The 10,481-nt window shown below is 44.8% G+C and overlaps 1 pseudogene; it reads right to left on the reverse strand.

The window, feature by feature from the left end:
* Positions 1 to 5,611: 5,611 nt before the first annotated feature.
* LOC119270217 overlaps positions 5,612 to 10,481 on the reverse strand; it is a 6,875-nt pseudogene continuing 2,005 nt past the window's right edge.

A 10,481-nucleotide genomic window follows, 5' to 3' on the forward strand; every position in this document is an offset into this window, starting at 1 on the left:
TTTTGAGTAATTTTTTATATAGTTTTTTTTCTTTTCTGTTTATTTATTTTCTTCTATTTATTTCTGAGTAAATTTTTTCTGTATTTAGTTTCTTTGTGACCGTCTCTATTCTTTCGCACATGCTATGCGGGTGAAATGATGATACCATGGCAAGTTTTAACATTTTCAGAGTTCATTTTGTAGTGATTTTCAATTTCACGGTCATTTAGCTCTCTAAACAATTCGGTAAATGACTGAAAACAACAAATGATGTCAGAACATGTTGGAAATTGATGATGTCACTTTGAATGCTGCATAATGAACGAAAAAGAAGTCGGGATTTCAAATAAGTATAAAAAACATTGAAGTGCCCGTGTAACAGATGAGTTCTTGTCCGAAACCCAGATACTCCGAAAGACATTGTCCAATTTGTACACGAAGTGCGTCCAGTTTTTGCCGTGACCCTCTCTACTCTTCCGCACATGCTATGCGGGTGAAATGATGATACCATGGCAAGTTTCAACATGTTCAGAGTTCATTTTGTAGTGATTTTCAATTTCACGGTCATTTAGCTCTTTAAACAATTCAGTAAATGACTGAAAAACAGCAAATGATGTCAGAACGTGTTGGAAATTGATGACGCCGCTTTGAATGCTGCGTACTGAATGCAAAGGAAGTCAGGATTTCAAATAAGTATAAACAACATTGAAGTGCCCGTGTAACAGATGAGTTCTCATCCGAAACCCTGATACTCCGAAAGAGATTGTCCAGTTTGTACATGAAGTGTGTCCAGTTTTTGCCGTGACCCTATCTACTCTTTCGCACATGCTATGCGGGTGAAATGATGATACCATGGAAAGTTTCAACATTTTCAGAGTTAATTTTGTAGTGATTTTCAATTCACGGTCATTTAGCTCTCTAAACAATTCGGTAAATGACTGAAAAACAGCAAATGATGTCAGAACGTGTTGGAAATTGATGACGCCGCTTTGAATGCTGCATACTGAATGCAAAAGAAGTCGGGATTTCAAATAAGTATAAAAAACATTGAAGTGCCCGTGTAACAGACGAGTTCTCGTCCGAAACCCTGATACTCCGAAAGACATTGTCCAGTTTGTACACGAAGTGCGTCCAGTTTTTGTTGTGACCCTCTCTACTCTTTCGCACATGCTATGCGGGTGAAATGATGATACCATGGCAAGTTTCAACATTTTCAGAGTTCATTTTGTAGTGATTTTTAATTTCACGGTCATTTAGCTCTCTAAACAATTCGGTAAATGACTGAAAAATAGCAAATGATGTCAGAACGTGTTGAAAATGATGGCGCCGCTTTGAATGCTTCATACTGAACGCAAAAGAAGTCGGGATTTCAAATAAGTTTAAAAAACATTGAAGTGCCCGTGTAACAGATGAGTTCTTGTCCGAAACCCTAATACTCCGAAAGAGATTGTCCAGTTTGTACACGAAGTGCGTCCAGTTTTTGCCGTGACCCTCTCTACTTTTTCGCACATGCTATGCAGGTGAAATGATGATACCATGCCAAGTTTCAACATTTTCAGAGTACATTTTGTAGTGATTTTCAATTTCACGGTCATTTAGCTCTCTAAACAAATCGGTAAATGACTAAAAAACATCAAATGATGTCAGAACGTGTTGGAAATTGATGACGTCGCTTTGAATGCTGCATACTGAATGCAAAAAAATGTATGGAGTTCAAATAAGTTTAAAAAAATGAAGTGCCCGTGTAACAGATGAGTTCTCGTCCGAAACCCTGATACTCCGAAAGAGATTGTCCAGTTTGTACACGAAGTGCGTCCAGTTTTGAAGTGAGTGGAGAGAGTGAGGGGCGGCCGGCGGGGGAGGACCGGCGCGGGGGATTGAGGGGGAGACCGAGTGAGTGGAGAGAGTGAGGGCGTAAACATGTAAAAATATTCATAAAAAATACATTGATTATCAATGATCTTTTTGTGTACAATCTGAATTGTCAATATGAGTCCTCAACGGTTTAGAAACCGGTGAAGACTCATATTGCAACCACAAATTCTACACATAGAGTTCAATGAAGACCAGGTGCTTGTGATAGTTTGAGAAGTAACATATTTAAGGTGGTAAAAATCTTGCTAGGGGAGCGAGGTGGGACTAAATCAGCCTGCCACAACCTCTTTACTACCGGTTCATGCCACGAACCAGTACTAAAGGTGTTGGTCGGGCCCTAGCCTCTTTAGTACCGGTTCGTGGCATGAACCGGTACTAAAGGTTCGCAATGAACCGGTACTAAAGATCTCCTCCTGCCTAGCCGTTTGAACCGACACTAATGGACACATACCGGGACTAATGTGTCTCACATTTGACCCTTTTTCTACTAGTGTCATTGCAGTTTGACCGATAAAGATCTTCATAGAATATGTAGGAACCAATATGAGCATCCAGGTTCTATTGTTGGTTATTGATCGGAGATGTGTCTCGGTCATGTCTACATAGTTCTCGAATCCGTAGGGTCCGCACGCTTAACGTTCGATGACGATTTGTATTATAAGTTGTGTGTTTTGGTGACCAAAGATTGTTCAGATTCCCGGATGAGATCACGGACATGAAGAGGAGTCTTGAAATGGTCAAGAGGTGAAGATTGATATATTGGACGATGATATTCGGACATCGGAATGGTTCCGGAGTGTTTTAGGTATTTATCGGAGTACTAGGAGGTTACCGGAACCCCCCGGGAAAAGTAATGGGCCACATGGGCTATAGGGGGGAGAGAGGGCAGCCCACAAGGGGTGGCACGCCCCCCTCCCCCCCATGGGCAGTCCGAATTGGACAAGGGGAGGGGGCGCGGCCCCCCTTTCCTTCTCCCTCTCCCTCTCCTTCCCCTTTCCCCCTCTGAAAGAAGGAAGGGGGGCTGACTTGGACTAGGAGTCCTAGTCGGTTCCCCCCCCATGGCGCCCCCCCTAGGGCCGGCCTCCTCCCCTCCTCCTTTATATGCGGGAGCAGGGGGAACCCCAAAGCACATTAATTGTTCTCTTAGCCATGTGTGGTGCCCCCTCCATAGTTTACTCCTCCAGTCATATTGTCGTAGTGCTTAGGCGAAGCCCTGCGTGGATCACATCGCCATCACCGTTACCATCAGTCGTGCTAACAAAACTCTCCCTTGACACTTTGCTAGATCAAGAGTTTGAGGGACATCATCGAGCTGAACGTGTGCAGAACTTGGAGGTCTCGTACGTTCGGTGCTTGATTGGTTGGATCGCGAAGACGTTCGACTACATCAACCGCGTTAAGCTAACGCTTCCGCTTTCGGTCTACGAGGGTACATGGACACACTCTCCCCCTATCATTTCTATGCATCTCCTCAATAGATCTTGCATGATTCGTAAGAAATGTTTTGAAATTGTATGCTACGTTCCCATCAAGGATCATGTCCATTATATGTGTTTTTCTGGTTAATAAAAACAAGTTGTGATACTTTTGACTGTTAATTGGTGTGGTTGATTTCAAAAGTTGCAAGCAACATAAAACAATATTTGTAAAAAAATAAGACGGGTTGTTAAAGACAAGCAAAATGGTGAAATGGATGGCAATTGGCAATGTAAAGTGACCATTAATAATATCAAATATTTGTAGCAAGGGGAAAGGTGGTTGCTAATGGAAGAATTGTAGTCGTTATTTCCTCACAATTAATGAAACAGATTGTCCCATCATTACAAAATAACGACGGGACAATGTGGTCGTTATTACTTTCAACGACGAAACATATCATGACCACAAAGATGTGGTTGCTAATGACTTTCAACGACCACATTCTTACTTTTTGTAAGTGCATCTAGTGCCCCTTAGCGATTTTGGTGTATTGAAGACTTACAGGTTAAGGGACTAATGGGTTTGTGAGTGTACACAGGTCTATAAGTCTATGAGGAGTTTGATATTTACGATGAAAGTCGACCCCTAAAAATGAATGTCTTCAGCTGAAGACTTTGGTTTTCTTGAAGACTTTGAAAGTGAAGAAATTGGTGTGACCGTGAAGACTTGATATTCATGTGAGGAATATGAAGCGTGAAGACTTCTGTTTTCATAGTTTCGTTTTCTCTTTCTTGAGTCATAGGAAATACCGTACTGTTAAAGGGGGTCGAGGTAAAACTAAGGAAAAGTTTCCAAGTGATGCTCATCTCAAAATCCTACACCTACCCAATCCTCTCGAGTGAAGCCATTGGAAATCTCGTACAGTTCAGTCAATTTCTTCAGTGACAGAGACAAAGATCTTCTGGTCTCTGAGGAATTTGTTCTGACTGAGGAGTTAGGAATTTGCCAGTGCAGATTGCCTACAAGTGAGGAACATGATAGCCCTGAGGAATTTGAGAGTCAAATTTTTGACCGTTGTTGTACTATGCGCCACCTTTCCCAAAATATCTACCCACTTAACGGTCATATCATTGAAGGGCATTTATGTCATATCATGTCGCGCTGCTCCCTAGGCTATAAATAGCCACCCCCTACAACCACTAGCTGATTGGCTGCTCTGAGAGAAACTAACACTTGTCAATTGAGAGCATCCCATCCTCCGAGGACTTTGAATGAAAATCATCAAGTGAGGAAAACCCAAACCCAAACACCTACAAACCCAAAGTGATTGAGCATCACTGAAGAGATTGTTCTTGTGTGGAACCGACGCCTGTTACCTTTGAGGACTGTGCATCCTTCAGATGGTTAGGCGTCATGGTCTAGAGCATCCAAGAGGAAATTGTGGATCACCGAGTGGCCGAGTCTGTGAAGGTTTGGAAGTCACCTGAAGACTTACCACGAGTGATTGGGCGAGGTCTGTGACTTTAGCTCAAGGAGAATACGGTGAGGACTGTGTGTCAGGGACTGTGTGTCCTCAGGTTTAACTACCTAGCCGCTCCAACTAGACGTACGAATCTCATAGCAGTTGGAACTGGTCTACCAAATCACTATCTTTGCCAAGCTACTGGTTCTATTTCCTCAACCCTTCCATTTCCTCATTTCTGTGTAGAAGTACTTGATCGTTACTGTTTGAAGACTTTGACTGAAGACTTTCTCAATTTCCTCAATCCTAATTCTTCAGTCACTTTGTCTTCAGCTTGCATATGTTGTGTTTACGCTACTTGTACTCTGTGCTTGTTTTCATTTCATCATGATGACTGTGCTACTACTCTGTTATGCTTGCATCTGAATACTTATTCCGCTGCTAAGTAGTTCGTTGCTTAGAAATTTCCTCACACTGAAATTCCTCAGCGACGAATTTGTAAAAATCGCCTATTCACCCCCCTCCTCTAGTCGACATAACACACTTTCACTTTTAACGACCACATATCTCGTCGTTAAAAATCGTTTTTCTAGTACATGCTCCCAAGAACAGCTATGTAAATTGTTATTATTTTTTAATACGGAGTTCTAGCAGAATAGAGGTCGGAACAAAAACAAGACAAATTAGATAGCTAGCAAGAAGGAAGCAGCAAGTCACTCTGTGTTGTACAGTGCAAAAACTATAAAACATCACCGTCAAAGATTTGGTTTATGGATATAACTCTTTCATAAGAGACATATAACAACATAATTATGTGAGTACTGTGTAGAAGCTGATGTTATTCTTGGCACTGAAGAAGAAAAAGACAGCCACATATAGAAAATAAAAGGATCAATCATTGGGTTGCACTCCATTTGGTATACTCCACTTTGATCTTCTTCAGCTTCACGACCACATCCGTCATCGTTATCCTTTGGTCAGGAGAGTCGCAGGAGCAGAGCAAACCCAACTCGAATATTGGCACAAGAAAGACTTCCAGGTGGCGGCTAGAAGAAGGTCCTCGCAGTAGATCGCCATCCACAACATGAACAAGGTCATCGGGGAATGTCTCAAAAACCCATTGTCTCAATGTTAGATTCCCAACAAAAATTGCATCCGTGGGTCTCCCTTTAGTGAAGACTTCAAGGAGTATGATGACGTAGCTGAACACATCACTCTTTCGTGATGCTTTTCCAAGCGATCCATATTCTGCTTATGGATTTCACAAATATAAAATCAAATCAAGATATATTTAACCAATTACTAGGTTTGTAAGAAAAATAGATATCAAGATTGATAAAAAATGCGAGCCAAGTACCTGGTGCCATGTACCCAACAGTCCCAGGCATGGTCGCAGAGATCACAGAGGTTTCATCACCTAGTAGCAACCTTGCAATGCCGAAGTCTGCTACATGCACGGTCATGTCCTCATCAAACAACACATTGCTTGGCTTAAAGTCACAGTGCAAGACCACCTCGTGGTGCTCATGGTGCAGATACTCCATTGCCATAGCCACGTCAAGCATTATGCCTATCCTCTCCAATAACCCGAAGTGCCTTGTGCTTTGAGAGTAGTGCAAGAGTGCATCTAAAGTGCCATTGGGCATGTACTGAAGCACTAATGCTCTGAAATCCAGATTGGAACATGTATTTACTATCCTTATAAGGTTGCGATTGTTGGGGAACGTAGTAATTTCCAAAAAAAATCCTACGCACACACAAGATCATAGTGATGCATAGCAACGAGAGGGGAGAGTGTTGTCCACGTACCCTCGTAGACCGAAAGCGGAAGCGTTAGCACAACGCGGTTGATGTAGTCGTACGTCTTCACGATCCGACCGATCAAGTACCGAACGCACGGCACCTCCGAGTTCAACACACGTTCAGCCCGATGACGTCCCTCTAACTCCGATCCAGCTGAGTGTTGAGGGAGAGTTTCGTCAGCACGACGGCGTGGTGACGATGTTGATGTTCTACCGACGCAGGGCTTCGCCTAAGCACCGCTACAGTATTATCGAGGTGGACTATAGTGGAGGGGGCACCGCACACGGCTAAGAGACGGTCAACTTGATCAACTTGTGTGTTTAGAGGTGCCCCCTGCCCCTGTATATAAAGGAGCAAGGGGGCTGTGGCCAGCCAAGGGGAGAGGCGCGCCGGAGGAGTCCTACTCCCACCGGGAGTAGGACTCCCCCCCCTTTTCCTAGTTGGATTAGGACATGGGAGGGGGGAAGAAGGAAAGAGGGGGGCCGGCCCCCTTTGCCCTAAACCAATTCGGTTTGGGCCTTGGGGGGGCGTGCCCCACACTTCCCTTGCTTCCCTCCATTTCCACTAAGGCCCATGTAGGCCCATTAAGCCCCCGAGGGGTTCCGGTAACCCCCCGGTACTCCCGTAAAATCCTGATTTCACCCGGAACACTTCTGATATCCAAACATAGGCTTCCAATATATCAATCTTCATGTATCGACCATTTCGAGACTCCTCGTCATGTCCGTGATCACATCCGGGACTCCGAACAACATTCGGTACATCAAAACATAAAACTCATAATATAACTATAATCGTAGCATTAAGCGTGCAGACCCTACGGGTTCGAGAACTATGTAGACATGACCGAGACACGTCTCCGGTCAATAACCAATAGTGGAACCTAGATGCTCATCTTGGCTCCTACATATTCTACGAAGATCTTTATCGGTCAGACCGCAAAACAACATACGTTGTTCCCTTTGTCATCGGTATGTTACTTGCCCGAGATTCGATCGTCGGTATCTCAATACCTAGTTCAATCTCGTTACCGGCAAGTCTCTTTACTTATTCCGTAATACATCATCCCGCAACTAACTCATTAGTTGCAATGCTTGCAAGGCTTAAGTGATGTGCATTACCGAGAGGGCCCAGAGATACCTCTTCGACAATCGGAGTGACAAATCCTAATCTCGAAATACGCCAACCCAACAAGTACCTTCGGAGACACCTGTAGAGCACCTTTATAATCACCCAGTTACGTTGTGACGTTTGGTAGCACACAAAGTGTTCCTCCGGTAAACGGGAGTTGCATAATCTCATAGTCATAGGAACATGTATAAGTCACGAAGAAAGCAATAGCAACATACTTAAACGATCGTGTGCTAAGCTAACGGAATGGGTCATGTCAATCACATCATTCTCCTAATGATGTGATCTCGTTAATCAAATGACAACCCATGTCAATGGCTAGGAAACTTAACCATCTTTGATCAACGAGCTAGTTAAGTAGAGGCATACTAGTGACACTCTGTTTGTCTATGTATTCACACATGTATTATGTTTCCGGTTAATACAATTCTAGCATGAATAATAAACATTTATCATGATATAATGAAATAAATAATAACTTTATTATTGCCTCTAGGGCATATATCCTTCAGCGATGCCGTGCCATACGGAGAACCTGACACTCAGCATCAAAGCTTCTGATGCCCTGCAGAAGCTGCATGTTTATGACTTTTATTGCAACCACCAAACCACTGCTTAGTTGACCCTTAAAAACTTTTCCAAAGCTTCCATACCCCAAAAGATTGCTCTCGCTGAAGTTATTTGTAGCGTGAGCCAGCTCATGGTAAGGGACCAGAGGATGACTTGTCACGTCAACTATATCAATAGAAACTGGCATCCCTTGCTGACTGCTAGTTTTCCTTCTTATCATTGCATATGAATATGAAGCTAAAACACCAATCACTATAATGATGGTAGGGACTACAAATTTCAAAATTCCACCTTTAGTTTTTTGTGGGTTACTTGGACATATTGAAAACCCTAATCGTGAAGCACCACAAAGACCTGAGTTCCCCATCAAGGATTGTATGCTAATGTTTGAGAAGATCCCTCCATTGGGTATCTGACCTTTCAGATTATTGAAAGATAGGTCCAAACTATTGAGCATGGTAAAATTGGCTAGGTAATTTGGGATGGTACCGAAGAAATCATTATGTGATAGGTCCAAGGATTTCAAGCTGGTTAGCTTGTTGAAAGAGTTCGGAATTGAACCGGAGAAGGAATTTTGTGATAGGTTCAAGTTGGTTAACGTTTGAAGTTGTCCAACCGAATCTGGGATCCTACCAACAAAGTGATTGGTAGAGAGATCCATGCTAATAATTTGTTTAGAATAGCCCATATCCAATGGTAGTGCACCATTCAAAGAGTTCTGAGACAAATCTAGGTTTACTAAGCTATCAGTATGAAACAAACTTGGTGGCAGAGTTGATGTTAATTGGTTTCTTGATAAGCTGAGAAATTCTAACTTAGTGAGGTTACCGATGTTTTCTGGTATGGAACCAGAGAAACAATTGTCGTTGAGAAAAATATGGTCTAGATTGTTGAGCATGGCAATCTGAGATGGGATGGAGCCAAACAAATTATTTTTCTGGAGGTCAAGCCATTCTAGATTTGTCATCATCATGATGGACTCTCGAATTGCACTATGAAGTTGGTTTTCTGAAAGATCTAGCACAAATAGGCCAGTTAAATTTGAAATTGTGGTTGGAATTCCTCCAACCAACCTGTTTTCACGTGCTAAAAAAAATTTGCAGCTCGCTTGATATATTCCCTACATTGTTTGTTTTTTTAGAAAAGGAGGATGACCCCCGGCCTCTGCATCTGGAAGATGCATACGGCCACTTTATTGATTATTCTCGAGGACCTTACAAAGTATTACACCAATGTGCCTGAATCCACCATCTTGACAACATATGCCACTACTCCTATCCAATATGATGAAGGGGTGGTAGCCGGGCCACTACCCAGACCACTCACGTAAGCCTAACATCAAAAGCCGGAAGCCGAAACACATTCGGAAGCCCCAGCCGAGTCACATACCGGGTCTGGGGCTTAATCCGGTCAGACGCACTCGTGTGTCGTCACCGCCATCTTCCACAGGTCCGTCTTCAGATCAAATTGAGGCTTCTACCTTGTCTGGCCACTCCGCCATTGACGCCACCATGACGCCAAACAGCAACCTCCTCCTGCGCGAGTCCATCTCCGTGCATCGGACGTCGAGCCTCCACAGCGCCATGCCGCCGACATCCGCCGCCATCAATGTGTGAGATGGAGCGCCGCTCCACCATCCTCCCAGCCAACACTTACTCCAAAACGACGCCCCCAGGAGAACCAGAACGCGTCGGAGGAAAAGCGGAGGCTTGGGCGAAGAAGGGCATGCCGTCGGCAGCTGTCACCGACCCCAAACAGCGCCCGCCACCACCCAGCCCTCAAGGCGGCGCCTTCAAGAAGGTCGCGGCGCCAAAGACGCCGCCGCCGCCCACCGGAGTTAGGTTTTCACCCGAGAAGGTAGGTGGTGGGGAGTAGAAGGGCAGACCTTGACAGACGTCTCCATGAAGAAATCGCGCCCGCGGGCGTCGTCGTCGTCGCGGCCGGCCGGAGCCGACCCGGGTTTCCCCCGATCTGGATCCCGACCACCAGAATCGCCCGCATCCCATAGGCAGGCCATACAGCACACCCAGGGACCCTCGCAGGAGAAGCGCACCGAGCAGGGAAGAAGGCCAGCAGCCAGATCTGGCGCCGCCAGCCGCCAAGGCAGCCACGCGAGGCCCCAGGCCACCGGAGATCCGTCGGCCACCCGACCAGATCGCCGGCACCACGCCAACCCCACTGCCCGCCGCAGGAGACAGGGAGCCTCGCCAGGGGCCGCCGCCCGGATCCGAGACCCGCCGCC

This window comes from Triticum dicoccoides, chromosome 3A, assembly GCF_002162155.2.
Source record: "Triticum dicoccoides isolate Atlit2015 ecotype Zavitan chromosome 3A, WEW_v2.0, whole genome shotgun sequence".
NCBI lineage: Eukaryota > Viridiplantae > Streptophyta > Magnoliopsida > Poales > Poaceae > Triticum > Triticum dicoccoides.